This window comes from Synchiropus splendidus, chromosome 9 (genome assembly GCF_027744825.2).
Source record: "Synchiropus splendidus isolate RoL2022-P1 chromosome 9, RoL_Sspl_1.0, whole genome shotgun sequence".
NCBI classification, from domain to species: Eukaryota; Metazoa; Chordata; class Actinopteri; order Syngnathiformes; family Callionymidae; genus Synchiropus; species Synchiropus splendidus.
Genome location: NC_071342.1, coordinates 15274186 through 15298411, shown reverse-complemented (window position 1 = coordinate 15298411; position 24226 = coordinate 15274186). Strand labels below are relative to the sequence as shown.

Here is a 24226-nt window from a genome sequence, read left to right as displayed (position 1 = left end):
ACAATAATAAAATAAAAAAAAATACATTAATTCTGGTAAAACCACAACATATAAAAAAAAGAAAGCGAATCATCTCGAGTAAAGTTATTTAACACTAAATAAATACTAACATTTCTTCTCTTACTGGGGTCACAGGTGCCTGCAGTCTACAGCAAACACAAAGGGTGCGATGTGGGGGCACAGGTTACAAGTCCAACAGGGGATCTAAACGTTCACACCAACAATTCAAAGGTGCCAGCTAAAGCCTCCATGTTTTCGGACTGTAGAAGGAAATCAGAGTGCTAAAGAGACAAAAACAATGCGAGCAAAAGGAGGATGAAAATATGAACAAAATAACTTGAATATTTAGAGAAAAAAATGAGTATTTTTATGCTGTGAATAAGGGGAACTTATTGTTTAGTTTATGTTAAAATGAAAATGAAAATCTTTAATAAAAATGGGTAGCCTGTAAAACTGCCACTTGGGCTCAACATGAAAGAAGAAATACCCAACATTAGGAGGACAAAATTGCCAATTTCAAATTTCCACAAGCACACGTGACTCAGCAGCGACTGTTGGATCGACCTCACAAAGGACACGGACAGTTTGAGCCAAACGAAGCAGACAATGTCCAGGTCAGGTCCCCCGGCCTCACCTAAGAATTCCTCCTCTCTCTGAATACTAATGGCATTAAAACGGAACATCGAGTTTCCCGCTGTCACTCATTGATTTACCGTCACACATCAACAAAGCTTACACCGCTAATTTAAGAGACAAAAGGCCACAGGCTGAGCAAATCCATATCAATAAAGAATTGGCCACGCTGGCTGTGCAACAGCTCAAATTACTTATTAAATTTAATGAGTCATAATTGAGCAAAGGCGAGAAACGTCATCTCAATCTATCAAAAGACACCATTAGAATACATTACTCTAGGTTACGGCATTAATTATTTCAAAACATGACATGGTAAAAGTGCTACTCCTGTAATTACAGCGCAGCGAGAGACGCCGTCTGAGGAATGTGGTGCAAATATTCCAACACTTGGCTGAGTTAGAGGTGTAAGCAACGGCCCCGAGGCACGGCCCGAACATTGTTAAAGAGCAGCAAACACGCTCACACAACCTGTTCTGGGCCATTCCTTCCCTGCTAAAGAGCTGGAAATGTTTTCGCTGATCCGTCCATTATCAGGCTTCTGTACTGGACCAGCTTCACGTGAGCGACACCGAACTGAGATTTCCATCAACTTTTACCTTTTCAAGAATTCAGAGTTTACAGCCTGAACATGCTGCTTCACGCCACGTGTCCTAAATGCTGCTATAAAGTTTACACACCGGGCACTTCCTCTCTGCATCCCCAGTTGCTTCACTGGTCGAGCTGCTTTTACAAAAGTCAACAATCATCTGCATTCCTGGCTACGAGAGAGACGACCACGTTTACTAGCGAACAAACATTGGGCCTCATGGGTCTCGTTGTGTCTACGAACATTAACACTTAGCTGGTGAGAGCTATAACTCAAGCTACACAGCCTAAAGCCGACAAGTAGATGTGTACAAATACATGTCTGACACAACTGATGATTAGATGAAGATTTGAAAGTCATTTTACAGGCAGCTGACGTGCGACTCACAAGTAAGCACATTGTTGACAATAAACACATTTGTTCCAGCAAGGTCATTAAAGCAAAAACCATACGGAGCTTTTCCAACCTTAAAAAGTAACCAGCGCTTTCAAAATCATCCACGCTCAGACCCGCTTACCTACTCTAGGGTTTCCACCATGCATGGCTTAAAGCCGCAACACCATTGGAAAAATGATCCATTTTAAAAGATGAACTGTCACGTGATCGTATTAAAACAAAGTGGAAACATCGAAACAAACGGATAACACATAACACATCATGGAGGTGGACATGAACATGACAGTGTTTTTCAGGGAAAACTCCGAAAAGAAAGTTCATATTGACTGATGTCTATTTCTTGCGGAATTCAAGTCACGCATTCGGGTCGGACATATGAAGAGATGGACCGGCTTGGATTGGAGACGGATTTACTTCTCATGATTAAAAACAAACCTTTTTATTGTCAGCAACTGACAATAAATGAACATCCCCCTCCGTTTCTCACTCACTTCTAGATTGGCTACATTCCATTCCTTTTTTCCTGGTGGAAACCTTGCACTACGTTTCTGTGTGGGTGGGACCTGGGTTTGACTCTTATAGAGCAGCTGACATTTTAAAAGCCTTCAAGTGAAACTGAAATGCATCATCTCCCATAATGCATTTCAGTTTTGCCCTGTGACATGCTGAAACTCAACCCCTAACTTCCGAGGTAAGTGACCTTATTAATGAATGTTGGTAAGAGGCAAGACAGGGGTGAATTCCCAGGCATTCCTGGACGTGTTCTCCAATACATCCTGTCTAGTATCTCAGTACCCGACAAGTTGTTAGAAGTCCAATCCAAGACCAGATGAAGAGATTACATCCACACTCTTCTGTCTTGGGAGTGTCTCTGGATTCCTCAATCCGATCTGACTGAAGTACCCAGGGATTGCTGCTCCCAATAAGCGGTCGAACATGAGACATCATTACACAAAAATGTGCAGCCAAATGTAAATGCTGTGGCTTCTTCAATGACTCCACCGTGAATCCACTCAGTCAAGAAACCAAGAATCAAAACCATTACATTCCCTTAGCTGTCTTAAAAACAACATTCCCAGGGAAATGAATCTCTCCCAGCGACGCGGGGCAACAACCGTATTTTGTGTCTGTACATTTTAAAAGTACAGACTCAAATTAAAGGAGCGAAGGATGAACTCCTGTATCGCGTTGTTTAGAAAGCCCATTGCTTTCTGAACAAATTAAGCTGGCGGAACTCTACATTACTCATCCTGGTGAGCTGTCTGGCCAAATTCAGTCTCTATTGCGCAGCCGTTTGATCAACTGTTGGTGCTCTGTGGATGAGTTAATGCGAGACAGGCAGAAGGAAAAATAAAGTGAGGCCACGGATAGCAAACAAGATGAATACCGAGCGACAGCAGCAGAGAAACCCAGTAAAACTTGTCTCCTTGTACTTTCAAGTGTCTGCAGTTGTGTGTTGTCAAGCTCTCTGTTCTGTCGACTGGCGCTGTCTCGCCTTCCGCTGCAGCGCACGACTTGTAACTGCCTATAGTCAGTCTATTTGTGTGTCTGTGTGTTAAACCTGTCGCTTTCTATGCTCTGACGTCCGTGCAGTAATCGCTTTGGCTGATCCCTTCTAGTCGCGCATGTGTGTGTCTGGCTGAGTGTGTGTTTGTGTGCCAGGCAGATGTTCCTGGGGTGGCAGCATTGCTCAGTGCTTGCACACCAACACACATAGGCTGCTGCACAGAAGATTAACCAGCACTTTATTTTTTTATTTATTCACTGCATCTCACCCACACCTCGCGCCGCAATCCTCACTCTTAATCCCTGGAAGCAGGATCTGCAGTTATTTAAGGTGGGCTGGGTTTTGCTGGACTACAGGGGGCGTCTGAAGATATAACTAGATCAAACAGTGGCACTTAAAGGACATCTTGAAGAACAGTTTATCATTGTGGTTCTCAATATGTTTTCAGCAATGTTCCCCTTGTCATTTATTTTTTGGCAATAAACATTCTTTTTAACATCATCATTAATATATTATTCAGCTAATAAAACATAAAGAAGAAAAAATACTACATATATATTTATACATAGACACACACAAGTAACATCCGACGTGCGGTGGCAGACATTGAATTTAAAATATATATATATATATATATTTATATATATATGTATAATGTATACCAATGAAAAGACATTTAATAAAATAATATATTTTGTTAATATAAATAAATAGGTTCTGTGGTTCTATAAAAGTTGAATCAAAAAAGGGCTGCTTATTCTTTAACTGAAATAAACTTCTTTCATTCAAACACTGGATTCGTCTTGACTTTTGACTTATCGGTTTATTCATTTTTTCCATTCAACCACGACTTTAAGGCAGATCTGATCCCTGTGTGGAATAAAACTGAGTTAAAAATAAAATGTAATGCAGATACTGAGCGTTGAGACTCCACTGTCCAATAATAAATGATATGCACACATACATGATCTGGACCTTCCAAAGCAACACGTGGGGAGTGCAGACAGGGTGGAACGGACAGAGAAGACAGGCATAGGTGCTCTGTTAGAGAAAAGTAGCAGTCAGAGTGAAAGATGTCTCTTGTAGGACAGTAGTGAGAGCTGTCATGAAGCATGGTAAAGAAGCAGTAGCACAAGAAGCAGAGTTAGAGGAGGCAGAGTTGAAGATGTTTTCATTCGGAGTCACAAGAAAAGACGAAGAGCTCGTGTATTGACGTCTAGAGACAAAGATAGGGAGGTCAGATGGTTTGTGGCGAAGAGACAGGTGACATGTCTGATGAAAACTGTTGGAGATGGAGTGACCACATACAAGGAGAAGAGGTATGAGCTTCACTGATGAGGTGACCCGGGACTCATAGAGTACAGGTGTGACTAGGGCGGATCTTCTGCAACCCCAGACAGGACACCGTAAGAGGACCATGAAGATTGTTCCTTTATTGGGCTCCCCTCCTTTTAGTGGTGTTGATAAGTTGTCACAGGTTCAAGTGACACACTGCTTGAGAGGTGCTGAGCAGAGATTCATATCACGCGCCTCATCGCTCCCCCGCGCTGAGTTAAAATAGGAAAATTATCGTCTAAATCATAGTCCATCCCACTCCTCACGCACTGACATGGGCTTGGGGCTTCTCAGCAGGAACTGGCCGGATTTCTTCAATCAGAGCCAAACAGGATCCTGCACAGCTCCTCATAAACAGCAGCTGCAGACAGCTCAATTCCCAGTTCCACAGCAGCCTCCAGCCCAGGAGGGTCCAATCAAAACCAGCCACATTGCTCCCTCACTCTGCCTTTGCGTGCCAGAAGTGTCCGATGTGTTGGGGGGGGAGGAAGGAATAACAGTCACCGGACGACTGAGAGGCTGAATGAGCACCAAGCAGTGGAAAACCAACTCTACCTGTGTGACCGTGGAGGTTGTGACGCTGTTGTCGCCGCTCCCTCCCTGTCCCGCCCTTCATGTATTCCTCACACGTGGGCCCTCGCTGAAACCAGGGACGATCTACAGGGGGAGAGAAGACAAAGAAAAAGCTGTTAAATTAGTTTTAATAGAAGGGCCCAGTTCAGTCAGAGGACAAATGTATCACAGAGAAATAGACCTTTAGTGTTGAAAAATGCATGCAGGAAGTCACCGGGGAGTTCTGCTATACAGCTCCATTTACTTTAGCTTCTAACCCTGACTGAGATCCAACGAACCAATGAACAACTGTGCCCACCATCGTACTGCAGCAGCCCCTTATATCCCCCCAGCATGACCCCACCCCCCATCACACAGGAACAATGTCCTTCCTAAAGGTTATCAGCAGCCTGCCGCTTGGTCAGCCTCTTCCAGAGTCCATTACACACGCCGCGGCCAGATTCACTGCCGTAATACACCTCTCTTGATATCGCCTCACCACTCCGCTGCGCCCTTTTACACCCCGATAAAGGGCCGTCACTGCAGCGCATTCGATGAGCCGCGTCAAATTTCTGGCCCCCCAAAATTTCCCAGAATTTCTTTAACTTTTAATAGCATTGCAGCATGAATAAACTCTGTGGTATCTTGTATCACCACGTGTCTAGAGTCACGCCAGCTGCTCACACTAACATTTGCATATGTCATTTGGCACCGAGTAACATTAGTGCACACGCTTATTAAATGAAACCAGATCTGGGGTTCAATTAACTGAAATTTTGTTGCAATTCAAGACTTTATTGTTAATGCATTGTTAATGCAGTTCATAATATCGATATAACAATGATATTTCTTTCTACTTTTGCAATCTTGATACTGACATAAAAAATATTTTTTATCAAAAATCCCAAAACACATTTGTTTTTAATGAGTTATTTTATTTCTTTCTAAAGATATCATTCCTATTTTTATCACTATATTTATTGAACTAATCAACAATCATTTTAGCTCATATGTCCGAGTATGTTTTCACTCTTTACTTCAATTTTTTTTTTCTATCAAGCACTTTTTTGTTGTAAATAATAAAGGTAGTAAAAAAAAATGACAATAAAATGAAAATTATATATATTTTTTTAGCACACTAAATTTTCTAAATAATATGAAATGGTTTTAATGATGAAAAATTATTTAATTATATTAAAGTAAAAGGAGATTTTAGTGTTGCTTGGTCAAGGGAATGTACCATGAATGTAAAATATGTACGACCGACGATCGGATAACAATGTATGGAGGTTTTAAACAGATGGGGTGTATCTATGACTGCTGAGGCCCCTCGCCCATATATCTGAACACCTGCTCGTGCGTTTAATCCGAGAGGGGACAGGACCCTGGTGAAGAACATACTGTGGGAAGAAGGCTTGGTCTTGGAGCCAGTCCAGAAAAGAAAGACACAGGGCGGAGGAGAAACCCATAAATACGCGGTGAGGCGAGCAGGTGTCGCAGACAAATGTGATTTACAGGCGCGATGTCTCATACAGCGATGACAGGTAAGCCTATTAGGCCGATATTACACCGCTATAACACGCACAAATGGACCCTCTTAAAAAGCAAAAACAACTTGCTTTTATCAGTTTTGTGCTACTTCTTTACCAGAATATTATCGCATTAAATACGTTTTAAATATGTGCACTATGCAGTGTTGTGATTATAAAGTATTTGTTGACTTTTTCTGAAAAACAAAATGATACTCTGAAAAGGCTTTTTTTGCGCGTGTGAGAGGCAGCGCCTCTAAAGCCAGTCCTGAACTTGGATTTATCTGTGTCTAAACAGAAGAATACAGTTCTCTGCCATTTTTAATTTACATTTTGTTTGGCAATAACTATTATTTATAGGTATTTATTAAGTAAAAAATATATAGAATTATAATATATGTATTAGTTATGTTAATGACAACTTCTTCATTATGAAAAAAATAAAAAATAAATAAAAGCTAAAAATTTTTGGTAACAATTTCACAACCGTCTTACCCTTCTCTGAAGGGACACAATATCTGACTTCAATATTTACTGTTAATCCGTCATCTGGAATCCAATATAGGCCCTTGATATTTCTTTTCAGGGACAAGCCAAACGTGAACGACAGCCATGTGTCACTCGTCGTCCAGATCTCCACATTACTGAATAATGTATGAACCAGCCCCAACATGTAAAATATACAAACATAGAAAAGATGTATGTGGATGAATTCTCCATCTGTTTCATCTTGATGTGTCCAGGAAATGACTGAGGAGGCTATACTCTTGTAGCCTCCCAAGCAAAGTTCACTATTGGTTGGCTGAAGAAAAGTGACAGTCCATCACAACCATGACCAGCACCGAAGAGCGTCAACACCAACAGTGAAGAGGAGCAGCAACGTAAACCTTGAGGTGACTTCACGAGAACATTGAGGGGAGATCCGCAATCGAGTTTCACTTGTAATAACACATGAGAGACACCAGACTACAAGAAAATTGCTACCACTTGAGCGGAGCACTACAGATGGCGCTGAGAGCTGCACAGCACAGAGCAATGTGTTCCTTAATAATGTGCTGAATATTGCAGTGAAAGGCTGAGTACCAGCGCCGGCAGACTCCAGGTTTTTATTTTATCCCTGTCAGAAGTGTGAAGTCTTTTATCGTCGTGATAAGAGGCAGCAATAAAATCTTCAAAGAGACCAATCCAGTTAAATGAGGTTTCGTTACGGCGTGTGTAACGCAACAATCTCCAACTTTCCCGCCACAAGTTCATGTTGACATTGACTCTATTAACAGAGCAGGTAATTTGACAATGAGCCAGTTTGGTGACAAAGTGTTTCACACGCCGTGAAGTATGACAAAGCTCTTAATGCCCTGATGTTTATTTAGCTTTCTTGTGTGTGTGTGGGGGGGGGGGGATCACAGACTGGAGAGGCTCGACTCATTCAAATGCTCACAGACCTGTGAATGGCGGAGGAAAACCAGGGTTGTAAAAGCCGACCTCATCAACTTAAAGCGAGGTCGTGTTGTCCCTGGAACTCTTAACACTACTCATCAACTGCTAAAGCAGAGGAGGGGGGGGGGGGGCCAGAGCAGTAAAAATCAATGCCCCCCAACACAGCAAACACCAGTCAATGATGTTAGCTGGAGGAGGAAGGCGCTGGAGTGTCTGCAGAGGGGAAGGAAACCAGAGCAAAAGCTCCATCTTAAGCGAAAAGAAGACTAATATACGTAATTGATTACCTGTATGCTAATAGAAGACCTTTAAAAAAAAACAAGAGAATGCAATTTAAAGCAGCAGAGTCTCTGACATCGATCGGGACCACGCGCTGGAGAAGCCATTTCCCTCTGGCCAAGATAAAACACTTTGCTTTGAGCTGTCAGATACTTATCAGGAGGAAATTAGCAGAGGAATACCATTTTACCAAAACAAACAGGTCAAGTGTTTCTTCAACTTGAGTGCTCTCGCTCGCTCTCCTTCACTCGCTCCAGCTCTGATATCATCATCCGCTATTTCCTCCGGCTCAAATGCCAGCAGTGAGGAGGCTGCATTTCTTTCAAAAACATCATTTGTAATAAAAAGCCCATGCAAAGCGGGTCCCAGCCCTCCCGCCCCGCCAGAGTGTACGTTGCTTGAAACAGAGAAAATGAGGTTTCGGTTGTGTCTCGGCTCCTGGGAGCAGCCGGCGAGCCTGCCAGCACCCGCACGCACACATTGACGCAATCCCGACCAAATCGTGGAGCCAGATCTCACCAAAACAATATTTGTGTTTTTTGGCCTGCAGTCGACGAAGGAACAACACACAGAGAGAACAGAACACAAAGAGACGTCGACACAGGCGGCAGCCCACACAAGACTGCCTTGTCGGGGGGGAGAGAAGAGGGCAGCCCGGCGTCAACATCAACGCCGGTGCTGCAGTCATCGCGCAGCAGGTAATTATGATAACAACATGTTCCCTAGACAGGCGCGCTCTGATTTTGTTTCCGAGTACTTGCCCTTCCTAAAATCTCCTCCTGATAGCATCTGATAGGATGATAAAGTCTAAAATCTTTTTAGAGAGTGCCCACTCCTTTGCTTCTGCATTGGGGAGAATAAATCTTCCTCTTACCAACAATAACTTTGCCTCATCACCACAGTTGTGACTTCTCTTTGTGACGTCAGCACTCAAGAAAAGGACATTAAAACATGATGAAAGGATGATCGAGAACAGCACAAAGCGAACGTCAGTAATTTAAAATCCTAAAATGGGTAAAGAATCTGATGAAGCCAACCAGACGCCATAACTACTGAAAACAACAGTCAGACTTCAACAGTATCCAATGGATGGCAGCTCTCCTTATTAACAAGCTGCTGTATCTCACTCTATCTCTTTTTTTTGTCTTATATGCATAAAAAGGTTTCATTAAATGAGAACAAGACTGAATGCAGAATCTATTAGTCATGTAAAACACTGAAGTGGTAGTTATTTTCTGAAATAAATCAAGATAGATGCCATCATTGGAACAGAGTGTCTGTTCTGTATTGAGTTTGGTCTCAACCTGATCAATGGTCTTGACTCTCTTTAGCTTTAGCTAGAGATGTGTCAAAACTGAAACCTGTGAGAAATAGGATGCCCTATATTTACTATCATTCACGGTCAGCCTTTGTTGTTCGTGGGTTATTTTTATTTTTATTTATAAACAGCCCTTTATTTCGAAGCACTTTCCTAGTTGGTGGGACCCCCACTGACCATGGCAATAAATTCTATTCTGATTCTGATTCTGACAGTACTTAGTGCCTTCATTGTAGTGCTATAGTGTGTTTCTCTTCAGTCATTTTGCTGAAATTGAGATGAAAACGCAAATTCTCCTTGGTGGACCTTGCGATCGTGGTCCCCGTTGACGAGTCAGTTCCACTACCTATGCTAATCCTGTCTTCTTCTGTGGTTATGCGGCACTGGTGGCAGGGGAGTGGGAGAGGCAGAGACTGAAAAAACATGGGCAGAACCATGTACTGTATAACATGACATCGAATACAAAAACAGAAGATAAGTAGGATACAGACAAAACGACAATTGAATGGTAAAAATGATAAAATGTTATGGTAAATTATAAGAAGAAACTGTCAAGCTATAAAACACAGGGTAGCCATAAATATAAGCGGAGAGTATTGGATATATCGGTTTATGAAAACAAATCTCCAGGAAACAAGATGAAATGATGAGAGAAAGAAAACTCAATATTGTGGTAACTGTTAACAGGTGAAAGAATACAATGATTATTCTGATTAAATTAAAGGGATATTATTCTATAGTATTTATCAATGTAGGAAATTCAATTTAGACTAGTCAGAGAGGTACTTCATACAAGGGGAAGGCCGCTACACTGAATTAATCATGTAGTTTCATTTGAAACACCCTGGAGAGAATCAGAAGTCGAGACGTGGCCCAGGTCAGCTCCAACAGCATCTGTTGCTGAGCGCTTCATTGCCTACCATTACCTTGAATTGTAAACACAGCGCTGCCACATGGGGAAATACATCATTTCATTGTGTCTGTTATCATCCACTTCTAACCAGTGGGTGTTTTGGCCCTGAATGGAGTCAGCTGAGTTGACCCTGTGATTACCTCGACGGTGTGGCATTTTCCTCGGCTGTCATCATAGCCGACCCCTTTAAACAGCCAGAACTGCTCTGCGACCGAGCTGGGCTGTTGACATACTGAAGACATTTAAGATAATCCCAGAGATGTCTCAGTGTTTTCCAAGATTACATCTTCAAAGAGGAAACGCGGCCGGCAGCCACTACTTGAAAGGGAGAGAGATGCGGAGGGCTCTTGTTCTGAAGAAGGGGGTGGAATAGCTCAAGAATGCAATCATGCTTTTTGAGTGGTGAAGGGCCTGTCCTGGCTAGCGGAGCAGGCAGGAGGGTGTCTGGATCACCGGAGTCCAGCCCGATGGAGGACAAACATCTGTTGCACGACTGAGAAGGTGAGAGGAAGTCTCGCCCCCAGGATTAACTGGAGTTTCTCCAGTTAGTCTGCGCATATGCACCGACTGTTACGTACACCTTCCTCGCCTGGTGTCGCATTGGGAAAAAACACAGGTTGCAGAGATCGAGCATCCCGGTTTTCCTACAAACGCCCGCCTGGAAGTCCAACAGGAGGTTTTGAGGAAGATGGGAATCTAGGTTATTTTGCTGACAGACTGCTGCCCTGCAACCTGATCATGGATTGCTGTTGAATACTGCATAGTATTCACCTGATGTCACTCTGTTTATTTGAGTCCATAGTGACCTCATGCTAAGAACTTTTTTTTTAATTTGTCATGAGGGCAAAGCTCAACAACCAACTCAACCCTGCAAAGTCAGTTTCATGTGGCCCACATGAGTTATAAATACATGGTTTCCACCATTTTCCTGTTGAAAACATAGCACAAATCACTGTAATCATCTCCACCAACATGATCTGTTATGTGTTACTGCTTGTTTTGACACTTTATTTTAATACGTTTGAGCACGTGAGATTTGATCTTTTACAGAAAGATCATTTTCTAAAGGCATGGCCCATTTCATTTCAGCTGTGGCAGTGCGCCACGATTGTTTACGTGAAATATATGCAGTTGAAATCAAATTCAAAAGTCATTTAAAGAACAGGGAAAAACAACACATCATGATACACCAACCTACTTACAAACCTCAAGCTTTTTACTTCGACAATCCAGACAGAGGAGATAAATGTCATGAATTAATCTGTAAAATTCTTAAAAGTGATTTAAGTGCAGGGAAATTTTATGAAAGATATTTGCCCTTGAAGAAGACTGCCTCGTGTCTTGAGTCAGACAATTAATGTATTTTGAGGCTAACCACAAAGAAGCTAAAATTAGCCTTAAATAATTAAAAAGGAACACTGACACGAGATTCTGTTGAAGCTCCTTTTTCTCCTGTCAAAGAAGGTCATTTACAGGCTGTTCAATAACCCCTCACTTTTATCGTCCTGTGACTTGTGTTTGAATTGTTGGACAACCTAGTCATAGACAATGTAACTTAAGTCGAATGGCAATGCTATTGTACAAAATTATATAAGAAATTAAGATAAGGAAAGACCACACACCATTCTATGGATTAGCAGTGACTCTGTGGCTTATATGCATGTTCCCTGTATTGTCTGTCTGGACTGGACAACGCACATTTAATCATGCAAAACAATTTCTTATGCATTATTTACAATGAAAAGTCCTGTGCCCTTGTATGGCGGACACAAATTGAGAAACAAATACTTCAATAAATATAATCCCACAGACATTGAATCACAGTCTGTTGTGTCGCATCACATTCGCACCACATTTTTAGAACTGAAGCCTTTGTATTGTTTGTTTATTAAAGCCTTCTATTCCTAATAAGCTATTGAGAACATTGACCTGTAACCTTGTTGATTTTACAGACATTGTTTGGATTAGAAAAGTGAATATGTGTTGTCACTGCCAAGCTAAGTGGAGTTATTGTTGAAAAATCCCCGAGGGGCGATTTGCCCCCCGCCCCCATGCATGTGACCCACCCTTGCTATTTAGGAGTTAGGAACTTCCTGCTCCCTGGGCGCTTCGCTGTGGATCCTGTAACTCCGCTGATCATAATTTAACTCCAGCACGGGCCGCAGGCTGCTCTCCCTCACGCTGTGTTCTACATAAGCCATCGTCACTCAACATTTTTAGATGCTTTGCATGACATCTGCGGCCAGCCAGAGCTGCTGCCCAGCTAATTTACATCTCCCAGGCAAAATCATATGTGTCATGCGCAAGTCGCCGTTGAAGTATCAAATAAAAGCAAGAAATGTGACTCATGACTGCAAATGTCAGCTGTGACGTCCACTGTGACTCTGAGCACCTCTTCATGACTCATGAGACGAACAGGGTTTTGAATGACACAGAAATCCCGCAGCAGTGTCCTTCCCCTCACATTGGTTCGAAGGATAGGCGCATTTTAACTCTAGTAATAATCTCTTCCATAGCAAACAGATCTTTAGCTTTTCAGCTTGTTTGGTGATATCATCAGTGAGTCCAAGCCCAGAGCTGGGACCAAAAAGCACAGAGTGAGGTCTGTCTCTTATCAGTTGCACATACTGTACCACATAAGACGGCACAAACACGAGGACAAAGAGGCACTGAACCACCAGAAGGCTGTGTTTGAACCCTAAGACCAGACAGTGGAAAACAAATATGTCATCAGCGGGAGGCTTGGCTCGGACGGTGCAGAAAAATCACTTGTAATTGATTCTGAAAGGAGCAGAGTTTAGAGTGAGCATTTATAAACAGCAGAATAATTGCAGACAGACAAAGCAGTGCATTAGGATCAGTGCATGAGCCCCTCCTCTATCTCTTCAGCCTCGCTGGCCATGGCTGAAAAATTAATGCAGCAAACTGACAACACTTAGGGCCTCCCTCTCTCTCCTCCCGCGTACCGAACAGGATCAATTACCAGAGTAAAGCTCCACTCAGTAGCACGACAGTAACACAGCCACTCTTCGACACAGCCGGGCCTGTGTGCATTAATGCGTCCGTGAGGTGCCCACCAGCAGTGGGGAACCTGGAGGAGCAAGAAACAAGCGGAAGAGGCTGATCGTGAAACACCATGTTTTTGTCCAACAGAAAAGTGACACACGTGGACTTAATTCAAAATATAAACAGATATTCCTATAGCCACTCAAAACATCATCTAAAGTAACATACTGTTTTCGCAAGTATAGTTCATTCAAAAAATGGGTTTTCATGAAATATCCCGGCTGAATAAGAAAAGAGCTCTGGAAGTGTTTGATTTTGGAGGATTAGCATTCAGTTGTAAAAAAAAAAAATAATAATAAATGTATTTTCATGTGACTGTAGAAAGAAAGTATGATTCATCAATCGCTGTTCAAAACTGCAATGTCAGACAACACCATCACGTCAATGGTTAAATGCATTTCTTCACTGCGAAGTAGAACCAGGTGTGCACTGCATTTTTTCTATCTATCTCTGAAAAAAACAAAGCATAAAAATGTACCCTTCAAATCCCTGCACTGGTCGTCGGCCACTAGGCTAAGCTATGTCCCTTCGCTCGTGGAGCAGTCACGCTGACTACTTTGTATAATGTGCTGTTTCATTTCAGAAACGGTTCCAGTGTCCGTCCTCTGAGAGCAGGTTGAGGCTGCATACTTGCACCAGAAGCAGATGATGCCCACCAGCACCTACAACTTCAGCCAGGTTGCAAGGATTTTTTGAGCACATACAATTTAAATGGATTCTTATCTTAAGTTTTTATTCAGGCCTTATTTTATGGATGATGTAAACAGACATTTTTGTTAATGGTATTATACACTACACAGTATAGCAATGATGCTTCATTTCAAGAAAATCATGAATTAATTTGAAATATCGCCCAGTAAAATGGTGATAACATTCCAACCTAATATAGTTCAGACACAGCCAACAAAATGCTGTTATTTTTGATCGAAACTACCAGGGTTCAAAGTGACAAGTGGGACAGCTTTGGCCGTGATTCTTGAATCATGTTGTTTTATTGCTTTGTGTGCTGTATTGGTGTTGAGTATGTTACGGCTTCCCGTAGCAAAATGTTGCTAAGTCGTCTGCCTTGAAAAAAACAAAAAAAAATATTATCGCAACATCTCGGCGTCTCTTTCGTTAGCTTCGACAGAAAAACTCACTTCAAAACAACGGCAACACGTGCTGACCTTATTGGAAATATCATTACACATCTGCTCCCTCCTTGACCAACGGACTTTCAGCAGGAAACGCTCTCCTGATAGAAGTCAAACCTTCAAGAAAAATACATTTAACACGCCAGGTTTTCATGGTTAAGAATGTTGGCGAAGACAAATGGAATTCCAGCTGGTACATGATCGTCACATGTACCGCAACAAATTGCGCATTGGTGTGTGCGCGCTTGAGCACTGCAGGCATGTGCGCCTGCCTTCATTTGTATGCAGGTAGAAATTTTGAGTCGAGTTCCATTTCCACAACATCAGCCAAGTAATTCAAACGAGGCACATCTGACTGGAGAGGATAACATAAAGAAAGGCATCAGCAGAAATGGCAGCAGGCAGTAATCCCCCAGCCAGGCCGCCACTTGTGTTTGCCACGCAGGCGGGGAATGCTGTCAGTGGTAGTGCCGGTATGGCCCTTATCAGTGGCGGCCATAGGGCTCCTCTAATAACCCTGCTGATGCTTTGCAGAGCGAGGACAGATGGGAAGACAGACAAAAGGACAGACAGGTTTCACTTCCTACTTGAAGAAAGCTCCTGAGCACAAGCTATCTGTGTGTGTGGAGACGGCGAGTGCGTTCGCTCATCTCCCTCACTTTGTAGCTTGATATGTTCTAACAGCTTCATACATGCCATCAACAGATTAGTGAAGTCAAACATTCGGACTCAAGCCGACCACCGTACCTGTAAACACACCCAGACTATGATAGTGTTGTCTCAACTGACTACAGGCCCAGCAGGAGTGCGTCAGACTGGAGCATCATTATCACCGTTCACAAAGGTCAAGCACAGTGCTTCCGGCTCTTCTTTGTGCTTTATGCCTTTGTATTATTACCTCTGTTCACATTAATCTCCATCTGTAAATCTAATCACACCGCCTCACTATTGCAGCTCCTGGTGCTCCCAGGACGGGCAGGCGGCAGGAAGCAGCTTATGTAAATACACTGCTGTTGACACAAGATGGGCAGCACATGCTGCCTCACCGCTACAGTGACACATCAATGACTTTATGGAGAAGGCAGCCATCAGCCGATCACTTAGGGGACGGAAAACTGTTGATACTGGAAACAGCCTCATTTCTACAGTGAAAAAAGTAAAAAATATCCAAAGTAGGAGAAGATTGACGACAAAGATGAAATGTGAATCCAAAAATGTTAATAAGATCAGCAAGAGTCAGCATTTAACTTATCATTATCCAGTTATGACAGATAAGGCTTTGAGAAGAAGCTAAATGCTAACCACAATACCTAAATATCTAAAGACTGTATATTTTAACGGGTGTTATTCCGAGATCAAAACTGCTTCACATCAAAATTACATTTTATACGTTCATATTTACCGAGTAATCTTCAGTTGAAGTTTACAAAATGGCTGCTTTGCTGAAAGATAGCCAATTCCGCATCATGCCAGCAACTACTTTGAGGTCTTAACTCTCCAAAAAGATCAGTAACTGAAGTATAAAAATAACAAAACTGACTCACGTGACCTCCCAGCTTGTTGCCACATTTCAATACGTGAACAAGAAACCATACGACGTCATGCTGATTTGTGCAGTGGTTATGTGCTCGTTCTCCCTCAATTCAAAGGTTTGTCCTCATTTTTGCCAACACTTTTATTCATTCGAAATATTGCTTATTGGTGTTTTAGTCCATGGTTTTCTCCAGCGCAGCGGGTAAAATCAACAAATCTATCGGGTGTGAAACAAACTTAATTCACTGAGCCTTCGTAGCAGGGTCTTGAGGAAATAGAAATACACGACCCTCTCAGACACAGTCAAAAACATACTTCCTCATTCCTTGAGGAAATTAATAACCGCAGTAAAGAGGTCGCGCCATGGAGTACATCAGCGCTGTGGTATTTATACAGCGTAGCACGTTATCGATTCCATGAACCTTTCAGCGGTCACATGGAAGCACTAGATCCGTGACGTCTGCTGGGAAAAAAATCGAGTAAAGCAAAGCATATTGTGTGGGCTTACTTTTAAAACTACTTCACAAATGGAACATTTGTTCACTTCCCAGTCGTGTGAGTTTACTCAAAATGATCATCATAGAAAATGGTTTGTTTGTTGTGTATTGTTGTCCATCCCGGTTTTCACCCAACAAGACAAACAAATGTCTAAACCCAAACTAAATTCAAACAATACTTAAGATCACATTTCACAAACACCACTTTAATAGCTGCTAAACAAAGAGAGAGTGTCATACAGTGGGGCACGAAACAAAGACACCACACTGTTGCACTAAGTTTGGCAGAGACCTCCAGTTGAGAGAGAAATCTACGCTGCAAAAACAGAGATGTTGTTTTCATTGTTTGCCATCCTTCCAATTGTTTTCCCTCTGACTGAAGCCAGTCTTGACTCAACCCTGGAAAACAATGCACCACTACCTCCTATTCCAAAGCTATCACTGTCTATTGTGTGGCGAAGTAGAAACCCTTTTCTATTCAAAAATGTACCTGGAACGAGGGCAAAAAAAAGTGTTATTAGCAAACTACTTCACTATTTCTTCATTTCATGAAACAAATGTGAAACAGAGTTCATTATTTCATTGTTTGAAAAACACCAGGTGTAAGAAGTCACCAAGAGTTTCTGTGCACCAGTTTTCCTCGCTCCCTCTTGCAACCAAAGAGCTATTCCTGCAGTAAGGTTCCATTTTGTCATAAATGAATAACTTGAAAACTGACACTTGCAAATGAAAGTGTCACTTAGATGGCACAAAAACAGGGAGGCATCGTCAGAGAAAAATGCTTCCAGGCGCTTTCCGCTCTTGGCCAATAATCATTACCTTCACAGAGGCTCCACATGCTTGATGCATCATGAAAATATCCACTCTCGCGTGCCTTGAAGGAGCCTCAGAGCACTTTGTGCGGAGTGGCCCGAGCGCGCTGCTTCGTGGATGCCACATGCAGCATAAAAGACTTAATCAGGTCTCCAGTGTGGAAGTACGGCGGTGGCTTCTGAGAGATTTCCTGCTGAAAGTACTGACGGGAACCTTGGCGATGACACACAGAACCCTGCAGGCCTGTCAGTTCGTCTGGATGGCGCTCAAATCAGCACTAGGCTGCGGCGAACTTCTACTGACACGCACTCGAACACTGGCTGACACGAATCTCCAGCATCACTTCAAACCTCCACTCAGTCGTTCGACATCATACTCAACATGTGCCGCGTGAGAGCTTCTCCTCATGAATGTCGACTGAGTCATGCTAAAGATTTTAGATGCAAAGTTCAAGACTCATATGTACTGTGACGATGAGAACTCACAAACTCTTCATTGCATTTCAGGGTTTCCAACGGGATTTTTTTTTTAATCTGCAGGAGAACGCCCCCTCCCAAAAAAAACTGAACGGAATGCAGCCTTTGAAGAAGAGATAGCGAAACAGAGAAAGTGAGGGGAAAATTCTTCCTTTTTGTTTTATTAAAAATCCTATGACAGACTTGTAAGTCATTATGTTCAGTGTTTCCACTTTGTTTAAATACCTTTGATCAGTGAGATTTTATCTTTAAAAACAGATGATTTTTCTTACAAGTAGCTGCTGTACCTGCTTTTCATCAACCATCTCGCATCTGTGGTTCTCTGAAGAACATCTCCTGTATAAAAAGAACCTATACTACAATTAAAAACACCTAAGGCTGTCAAAAATATTGACACTTTTCTGTGTATCAATACCCAAACGCCGTATCTGGATACAATATTAGCCATGGTATCAATACTAATGTGAAATGTGCCCACTGCTCGGACTCAGGAGGCATATTTATTTGGCATTATCATTCAGTGAAACGTAGTTAGCTGGTGTTTCTTTTTCATTATTTTCCTCAAGAGTGCAATTTTAGTATCGTGACAACTCTAATAACACCTTACTGAAACAGCCCCCAAATATCTACTCATTTTACAAGTAGAAATTTTTCACACCGCTCTAATTCTCTCACCAGAAATACAAGATTGCTCGATTGCCACTGATATTTTATGTGCCACCAAAACGCAAGGAGCCCTTTCAATAATTAATAGTGTTGGAGCAGCGAGATTTTTAACCGCTCTCCTCTCGTTATCAATCATTAATGGAGTTTCCATCAAAAACACTTCAAGCCCTCACGTATCAAATCTCTCTTGAAGGTGCAAGGCCCACGTTCAAACATCCCACTTGATCACCGGGGAACACAATGCCTTTTTCCCTTATTTTCACTTGGGCAAATTAGGATAATGACGGCACAAAATTGCTAAATTGTTCACAGTGGAAGTGTAAAAGTAAGCTGAGGTCTTGGTGTAATAGATGCGGGTTAATAAGAAAATAGCAGATGTTAACCACGGCGAGGAAATATTCAACCGACCGCTTACTCCGGATGGAGCCGCAGCCGAGAACTGTTTGAATAGCAGATTGATTATTTAGACGGTGGTTTTACTATTTTGACATGATTGTGATTTTAGCTGCTTTCCATAGTGACCACCTTTTCCGTATATCGTAAAACAGCTAAGCTGAGTGCAGCACGGAGATGAGTTACTGAGGTACGCTTAGTACACTGAAACACTAGTGGTGAGAGGCAAACTCTCAACAACCTTTTCATCCAATCTACAAGTAAGCTACATGCAATAGCCATCCCATGCCAATAGTGTACAGTACATAGTCCTGTTGTAGTATACTGCGTCGTATAATACTGTTTTATGACAGCGTCATTCAATGTCAACCTCAATGTCTAGCAAAACAAAGCTAACATGCTAACAAGGTAGCCAGTACAAGTACGCATTGTGCTGGCATAACCAGCTCTTGTTGAGTCACCGTAACAGACTTCTGTCTTGTGTTTCCCATTACACGAAAGACCAAGTCATTTTGCGAAACTATTTAGAAGATTTACATTGAAAACATTAATAAACAGCATATTCACACTAGAGTGCAATTGAACATAAATGTTTTTGAAATTAAAAAAAAATAGTGCAAACATAATCGGAACATTAAATAAACTATATCGGATATACAACAGATAAATTAAAAAATACAACCCTGAAAACCTAATATAAGCAACGTTAACAGTATTCTACATTTAGTAACATGCATCATTTCTAGTGACGTCACCGGTAAAGCAATGCGGCATGAGTGAACTTTTCCGTAAATGTTAGCAAAAGTGCCGGTACTCCCGCCTAGAGAAAATTTGAGTAGACGGGAAAATTATTCACCTACGGTGGAGTAGAGCTTTTGTTAGCAATGATAACTGAACGATGCTACAATGACTGCCAGTGCATTCTAGAGATGGAAATTATATGATTGAAACCTGTCAAAGGAGCAAATCGAGGTGAAACTTACAATGAGTTACGATGACGGGTAACTGTCAGGGAAGCAGACAGACATTAAAAGTGCCGGTAAAAATTTGTCAGCCGTTAGTTCACTAATTTGTTTTGTCAACGAGGCAAAAAAAAAAACAAAACTTTACAGTCGGAGAAGCTTCACTCTGCTCTAGAAAGCTTGCAGGCCCATCTGGTCAAAGTCACACAGGACACGATGTGCATCAGCGGCACTCACAAAAAGCCATAACACCGTTGATACCCTTTAAAAACAACTACAAGGTTAAACAAGCGCCACAAAAACACACACCCGGCTACAGTTTACTGCCTTGAACTGACATCCACCGAGTCACTATTCCAACACAGCGTAGCTGCACAGGAACAGCAGCCTCTAATTGATAGTCGAAACATTAAGGTGTTCTTAATTACCCATCAACACTATTTTGACAGTGCTCTTCTGTGTGCCGGCGGCAACGTGCGCGTGATTTGTAGCTGCAGTAGACTAGTGGGTGGTACACCAGGAGAGCTGCAGTGGCACTGGCTGTCACTTTCTGTCTCTTTTTTTCTTCCACTTCCCCTCCGTCCCTCTTTCTCCTCCCTCCCTCGCTCAGTCGGACTGTTCTGTTTCAACGCTCCGACCTTGCCTGTCATCAGCATAAAAACACCTTTTCTAGGCGGCTGCCTCGCAGAAGTACAGAGAGGACTCTGAGTAGAACAATTTGATGCATCTGAATTAAGGACAATGGGATGTAGTTTCAAAAACATGTACTATCTATCAATGATACTCGGTTTATGTGAAAAAGATACATATTTAAGCATAGATGGCATGATGACTATTGAGAGACAGTGCAGATGCTTATCCAAGTCAGATCTGAAGGAACAATCGAATGACAAAAGTCGGAGCAGCAGTCTTGTTACCAACTACACTTCAGCCTACTTTAAGGTCTAAATAAAGAAATGTGCTCCCGTCATAGTACTTTTAGAAAAAATGACAACGCTTATATATCCAACTGAATCAAGCTATTTCAACATTTATTCACTCCATTCAACGATCAGGAAGTACAAATAATAACTTGATAATAAAGAGAATGAATATTAAATAGAGAGCGGTTTTGTGATTTTAAAATGACTGCTCTGAATAGCCTTTTTTCAGAAGTATAAAATGAGTAGCAGAAGTTGCAGAGGTCGGATAATATGCTATCACTCCACATGCACATAATATATATTTAGCACATATTCTTGTTCTTGCTGAGATTTTGGATTTCCCAAATTCAAAACAGAAACTTCAGTACAAATTTATAATAAATCGGATTTATCATTCATAAAAACGCTATTTCACTTACATCCACTCTCACCTCTTCTGACTGTAGTAAACGCTGAAGAAATTTAAAGTGACAAAAGCTGAGTTTGGAATATCCAGAAAGTAGCTGAAATCATTTGGACATTTAAAACTGAACGATAACATTAAACAAAAGGGATTAAAAAATAAATGCAAATGCAAATAAATGTCTGTACAATCAGGTTGGTCAGCTCACCATTATCAAAGGAGCAGGTAGCGGCATTTTCCCGAGGCTTATACCCTCCACCTTCCATGACAGCAAGCATTACAACTGTAAATACATTAAGAAGTAGTTGAGAGTTCAACAGAGCTCTCCAGAACATGTCGGCCTGCTGATGCAGCGAGACGTATTATGACAATGAAGAAACAAGTGGCGGCTTGTTGCTGCGGCCGCCAACAGTCGCATATGAAAGAGATCTTTATAGTGTGCCAGTGCACTGCTGGCACGCCGAGGCCAATTAATGCACTGAGCCAGGGAGCTAATATTTGCTTTGAGAATGTTATCTTCCATTTGCAGAGTAGCTTGTTCTATTCCGGTGAAAAAGTACATTGACTTTTTTTTTCCTTGCCTGGTCATATGTACATTTGCAAACGTGCTGTTGTTGTGCAAAGAAATACCCTCAGATTACGTCTAATATTACAGTGTGCTCCCATTTATTCACAGACAGTCTTGCTTTTCCTGTAAAAACAGTCCTTATATTTGCTTTCTGCGCTTCTTATTTGTCCTTTAAACATTTGCACACTCACACTAAACCAATACAATGCCAGATATTCCGTTCCGATAACACACTGTTGTGGATAGCTGCTCCTCATTTGCAGCTATTTTGCCCCCGACTTGTCTGAATCACAACAGACATTCTGAAGTCCAAATCTAGTGAGTCAGAATCTCTGAGTAGACCGACCGTTCCCTCCGGCTTCCCAGTTAATCAGATAGGTCAAAGACTTTGACTCTGAAAAGGACCACAACTCATATTTCCAGTGCACACTTCCAAGCTTTATCTGCGATTTCATTTCAACTCAATTTATTTTGAAATAATCCTTTCAGAGGGTCTGACGCTGTGTTCCCTGACAGTCCTTTCAACCAGATGGAGAAAATAGTCAAACCAATCACAGCTTTGTAGTGACATCAAGAGTGAGGATGTCATCTTCCTCTGACAGCGCCAGGAAAACGGTGCCAGGGACTATTAGACACACGACGGGCTTGATTGATGAGTACCAGCCATTTTTAAAAGCACATCACAGGTTCGCAGAGACACTTTCATACATCCTTCCGTTTCCTCTTGTCAAAATTTAAATAAACTTTTGGAGACTCAAAATTTTATTTTGGACTGGCAATCCATCACTTTGTGGCTGTCAATGTTGCTTTCTTGTTTTTTTTTTATTTTGCAGAACAACAATTGTCAGTTATTGAAGTAGCAAGCATGGTGTACTTTCAGAAGCAAAGGAGCAAGCTCCACACAGAGCGTTGTCAGGAAATGAAATCAGGGTGACAAATAAGTAAACAGAAAAGAGCAAAAGGTTTGTGTTATGGTCTTTTGCTTTCGTCAATTGAAGAACATCATAAAAAAACTTCTGATGATTCCGTCTTTGCTGTCAAGTCCAGCAGTTTGTTCAATCCACATCCAAGAATATCTTAGCAAAGTGTATTTTACTCTAAGTAATATATTTGTAAACAATCATCTTGTTTTAAAATACACCATAAGCAGACACCAGTTTGTAAAGCATGTTTAGAATTTAGAAAATAAATAAAAACTTAAGCTCCGTGTTTGCAACCCTGCTATGACGTGTGGAGCATTTCCCATTAGTCATAAATATCTACATAAGTCATACAAAAACCTGGTTGTTACTCTAGCCTGAAGGAGTTGATGCACCAATCTGCACATAGAAGCAACAGTTCTTCTCAAACTTCTCTCAAACTGCCTTGTCTATCTTCAATTCAGATGTGCCCCTCTACCCAAGAGCACTGGATATAACGTGCAATAGGGCAGTATATTGGCAGGTATCTTGCGATACGATACGTATCCTGATACAGGAATAGTGAAGCGATACATTGTGATACACATCTTCAGTGAAATGCCGCAAAATAAGATGGAATTGGAATCAAACTGAATCGCTGGTGAATCGAATTACAAGCTAGAAAATCCAAATCAAATTGAATTGTAAGGTTGTTCATAATAGCAATCCCTACTTAAACCGACTGAAAACTAGATAGGTCACATGCCAATGTCCTATCAACTCTCAGAGCCGGGCTTCCAAAACAGAACTGGAAAGAAAGGACTGACATGGCCTCTACCTTCTCATATCCAAATACTGTACTTTTGCCTAAACCTGATTTTTGTGTTGCAAATGTGTTTAACAAAGAAGTAATGAGGGAAGACAGTAACACATAAAAAGGTAATTAAAGTAAAAAAATGAGACATTTTCTTGTATGAGACGGAAGAGCAGCCTGCCAAAGAGCTACTTAATCCTGGGATACCAACTACACAACTCAACACAGCTCCAGTCTGTCCTCGAGTTAAACTAAAAAGCAGGCGATAATAGTCTCTTTCATATCAAGGAATAAAACGGAGTTAAAAATTATATTCTAGAGTGAGCGGTGCGCTACCCAGGCCTGCATTTGAATCTAAGGAACCCCAAGCTACAATAAAGGGTGTTGGCCGCTGAGTCAAGATGTAAATGTCTGTTTATTTCATGTTTGAGTTTGGTGTTGACCATTTTAGGAAAGAGGTGGCTTTTGTTAACATTTGGGCTGGTCCAACTTCTCTGAATTAACGTTTGTTGAAGGGGGTCTGAGCTGTAAAAAATGTCAGCAAACAGATTGGTGCATCTATAGAAAATGGTTAGTCTCAACTGTGCCGCCT

The 24226-nt window shown here is 41.7% G+C and overlaps 1 protein-coding gene across 5 annotated transcripts in view; it reads right to left on the bottom strand.

Annotated features, from left to right (window-relative positions):
- Positions 1–24226, bottom strand: part of zmiz1a (zinc finger, MIZ-type containing 1a) — a 122272-nt gene that overhangs the window by 82533 nt on the left and 15513 nt on the right. For all 5 annotated transcript variants that reach the window (XM_053875296.1, XM_053875298.1, XM_053875299.1 and 2 more), the window contains exon 2: positions 5016–5117. The gene's annotated coding sequence lies outside the window, so the exon portion shown is untranslated. The remainder of the gene's footprint in view (positions 1–5015; positions 5118–24226) is intronic.